Genomic DNA, 4,481 nt, shown 5'->3' on the forward strand with positions numbered 1-4,481 from the left:
GCCAGCTCGCGAACGCAGCGCAGGCGCACACGTGCGGCACGGCCGCCCCTCCCCCTCCGCCGCCACCTCCCCTTCCGCCTCCCCCTCCCCCTCCGCACGTACGCATGCGCCGGGCGGGGCGAGAGGCGGTGGCTCCCCGCGGGGGTAAGGCAGGTGGCGGCGGCTGCCTCCGCGCCGACTCTCGAGGAGGCCCGGCCCGGCTCCGCCGAGTTCGGTGTCGGAGCCGTGAGCACACCCCGCCCCGTGGTGTGGGAGTAGCGGGATGGAGCCCTGGGGAGGGGGCGATGGCAGAAGCCCGTCGCCGCAAAGCGGGGACCCGAGTGTGCCTGGCCGGGGCCGGGAGGAAGAGGAGCGAAGAGAGGCCTGAGGCCTGGCGGCGTGTGGCGGCCGCGGTGCCATGGGCGGGCGGGGCACAGCCGCTCGGCGAGGGCAGGGGTGCTCCGTTTCTAGGTCTGTCCCAGACGGTGTCGGCGAGCCGCTGCTAGCGGGGGCCCGGCGTCGTCTCAACAGGCAGCCGAGGTGGTGCCCCCTTCCAGTCCAGCCTCCAGTGCCTTCCGCCGGCAGGCCGCGCGCCGGTGCGAATCGGGGCCTGAGAAAGCGCGGTGCTGTCTGCTGGGCGGGAGGGTCGTGGGCTGTGCGGGCAGCACGGTGCGGCCGTGCGGGTTGTTCTGGTAGTTTGCCAATTTTGAATTGCCGAATTGAAAGACTTGAGGCTTTTTTTTTTTCCTTTCCCCTGTGTCGTCTGTTTCCTCCCTTTTTGCTCTCTCTGTCTTAATGAAATGTATCTGCTAGAGGTTACGTAACTTTCCCTTGCAGAGTTTACTCAGATGTGCCGATTATCTCTTATGTCGGGAGGAGACTACCTGACGTTTTTAGAGCCATTTACAGGCAATTTGATCTTTTTCTAAAACGCAGAAACTGCTTCCAGTGTTTCTGGCAAAGATCACCAGTGTAAGAGACAGCGGCTGGTGTGCTTTACCAGCCAAATAGGGTCTATCTTAAGTAGATTTTGCATCCAAGGTTATGACAAAGTTGATTTTAAAACGCTAACTTCTGCCATCACCCGTTCTGTTCAACGTGCTCAAAGCACAGAGGATTTGTACTTAAAGGAGAACAAGAGGAGAAGACTCAGTGTGATCTCCAGTTAAACCAGTGACAGCACCTGCTTTGTCTGAAAGAATTGTCTTTGGTTCAGTGGGTGTTGAAATGTCTGGTGGTTCACAGTTGCACTGTACTTAATTCCTGAGGTGATGTGCAACACTGTATAATAAGACATCTTGTAACGATCTTAAGGTTACAGAGACAAAGAGCAGATCATTACTATTGAACCTGATGGTGAGGCGCAGAAGCAAACTCTACAACTCAGAGTTATAAAGCAGGCATGTTTATTCCGGACGGGGTGCAAGGGGATTTCTCCACAAAGCTTGCACACCGTCTCTGGCAAGTAGCCAGATATTTATTACAACAAAATATGCATATTCATTAGGAAGGCCTGGGCTATTACAATTAGTTAGGGGAATAGGTGTGATTATTATAATTATTCAAGGGGAGAAGTATGTGGTCCTCTTCACGGTGTCCCGCCTTAAGGAAAGTCCAGATGTCTCCTTCCTCTTCATGAACTTTTAAACTTTGCTTCCTGCGCATGCTCTCTGGCCCTTTGTTTCCTCTCCAGGTTGTAGAGTCAGCTTTTTACCTGTTTGTTTTGTTAACTGGAACTTTTGTGTCTGTCAAGATGTCCCAGGAAGTCCTTTAGCTGCAATGGCTCCCCCTTTATCTCAAAGACAGGGATTAGTTTACTATCTATCCTGTTTTCTGTAAGAATGTTATCTAGTTAACATTGCCTGAGGGCTAGCATTTTTTAAGGGGCCCCACAACTTTGTCGATATTTTTTCTTGCTTTTTTTTTTTTGCTTTCCTCAGATCAATGGTGGTTAAATTATCTGTAAATTAAAGCTGGTTGTATCTTCTTTAATACAGAAAATAGTGATACTTAAACCAGCACTGTGCTCTGTAGAAAGACTCTTTATTTTCTGGGGAATTTAATTTTTCATTTCGGGAGAGGAGGCTTGTAGCCCATATAATAATCTCAATTTATGAAATTAGCAAAACCCCGCAGTAATTAATAAAAGTTGATTCCTGAAAGGGTAGTATGTTTACAGTTTGTTAACAGATGCTTCTTTGCACCGGCTGAAGGGTAACAATTATGAGCTGGCTTTTGACATAATTGTGGTGATCTCAGTCCAGTTCTCAGTAGACCAACGCATGCATCACAACTAACTGTAAGCAATTACCACTTCTCTTCGCAAAAATACGAGGCATCAGAAGTGAACAGCAGGTTGGTTATGTGTAACATACGTTCACTCTGGTAACCCCTTAGCAGTGTTTCGAGAACATCAAAGCATTTTAGCCTAATATGATACAATGAAGTGAACTGATCAGAGTGCTGTGAAGGACTGATCTAATTTCTGGTACATATGATACCTGGGAACATCCAGAGAAATAACATTATTTTAGGATTACACTTGGGGAGGGGGGAGGGGGGGAGTATATTACAAAAGTTTCTAGTATTTAATATGCCTTATTCTTTAATACAAAAGTATAGTTTTTCTTCTCAGTCAAGCGCATAGGTGTAGGAACCACAAGGTAGTCCTCAGCGTTAAGCAAAACAGAAAAAAACAACCTCCAGGTATTTCTTGGTGAAACCAGAACATGTTGTGTGCTCCTTCTTGGTGAAGGTAGGAATAGGTTAAATGTAAGAGTTATGAAGAACTCTCTTCAATGTCAGTTATGGAGTACCTTTGTTCCTGTAACAAGAGTAAGAACATGTTGTTGTATACTTAAGAAGGCTGCTTTGTTTAATAAATCTTCAGCTAGCCATGTACCAGTTTTGGATGTAGTTAGTTGACTGCCTCCTATTTTTGTCTTTCCAAAATGATGTTATATTAATTTTGAAGGTACTGATGTATTTTCACAGAATCATCTAGGTTGGAAAGGACCCTGGAGATCATCTAGTCCAACCGTTCGCCTAGCACAGTTCCCACCTACAGCATATCCTTAAGCTCCAAATCGACCCTACTCTTGAACACCTCCAGGGATGGGGACTCCACCACCTCCCTGGGCAGCCCATTCCAACACCCAACAACCCCTTCTGGAAAGAAATGCTTCCTAATATCCAGTCTAAACCTTCCCTGGTGCAACTTGAGGCCATTCCCTCTTGTCCTGTCACTTTCTACTAGGCTAAAGAGGCTCATCCCCAGCTCTCTGCAGCTTCCTTTCAGGTAGCTGTAGAGGGTGATGAGGTCTCCCCTCAGCCTCCTCCACATTAAACACCCCCAGTTCCCTCAGCCGCTCCTCATAGGACCTCTGCTCCAGACCCTGCACCAGCTCCGTTGCCCTTCTCTGGACACGCTCGAGTCATTCAATGTCCTTTTTGTAGTGAGGGGCCCAAAACTGAACACAGGAATCGAGGGGCGGCCTCACCAGTGCCGAGTACAGGGCTCAGATCCCTTCCCTGTCCCTGCTGGCCACGCTATTGCTGACACAAGCCAGGATGCCATTGGCCTTCTTGGCCCCCTGGGCACACTGCTGGCTCCTGTTCAGCCGGCTGTCAATCAGCACCCCCAGGTCCCTCTCTGACTGGCAGTTCTCCAGCCACTCCTCCCCAAGCCTGTAGCGCTGCTGGGGGTTGTTGTGGCCCAAGGGCAGCCCCCGGCATTTGGCCTTATGGAAACTCCTCCAGTTGGCCTCAGCCCATGGCTCCAGCCTGTCCAGGTCTCTCTGCAGAGCCTCCCTACCCTCGAGCACATCAACACTCCCACCCAACTTGGGGTCATCTGCAAACTAACTGAGGGTGCACTCGATCCCCTCATCTAGATCATCAATAAAGATGTTAAACAGGAGTGGCCCCAAAACCGAGCCCTGGGGGACACCACTCGTGACCGGCCACCAACTGGATTTAACTCCGTTCACCACAACTCTCTGGGCCTGGTCGTCCAGCCAGTTTTTTACCCAGCGAAGTGTGTGATTGTCCAAACCTCGAGCAGTCATTTTTGCCAGGAGAATGCTGTGGGAAACGGTGTCAAAAGCCTTGCTAAGTCAAGGTAAATTACATCCACAGCCTTTCCCTCATCCAATAAGCAGGTCGCTCTGTCATAGCAGGAGATCAGGTTTGTCAGGCAGGACCTGCCTTTCATAACCCCATGCTGACTGGGCCTGAGCATCTGGTTGTCCCCCATGTGCTGTGTGATGTTACTCAGGATGAGCTGCTCCATCAGCTTCCCAGGCACCAAAGTCAAGCTGACAGGCCTGTAATTTCCCAGATCATCCTTCTGACCCTTCTTATAGATGGGCGTCACATTGGCCAATTTCCAATCAGTCGGGACCTCCCCGGTCAGCCAGGACTGCTGATAAATGATGGAAAGCGGCTTGGCGAGCACCCCAGCCAGCTCCTTCAGCACCCTCGGGTGTATCCCATCCGGTCCC

The sequence above is a fragment of the Athene noctua genome, chromosome Z (genome assembly GCF_965140245.1).
Source record: "Athene noctua chromosome Z, bAthNoc1.hap1.1, whole genome shotgun sequence".
In the NCBI taxonomy this organism is placed as follows: Eukaryota; Metazoa; Chordata; class Aves; order Strigiformes; family Strigidae; genus Athene; species Athene noctua.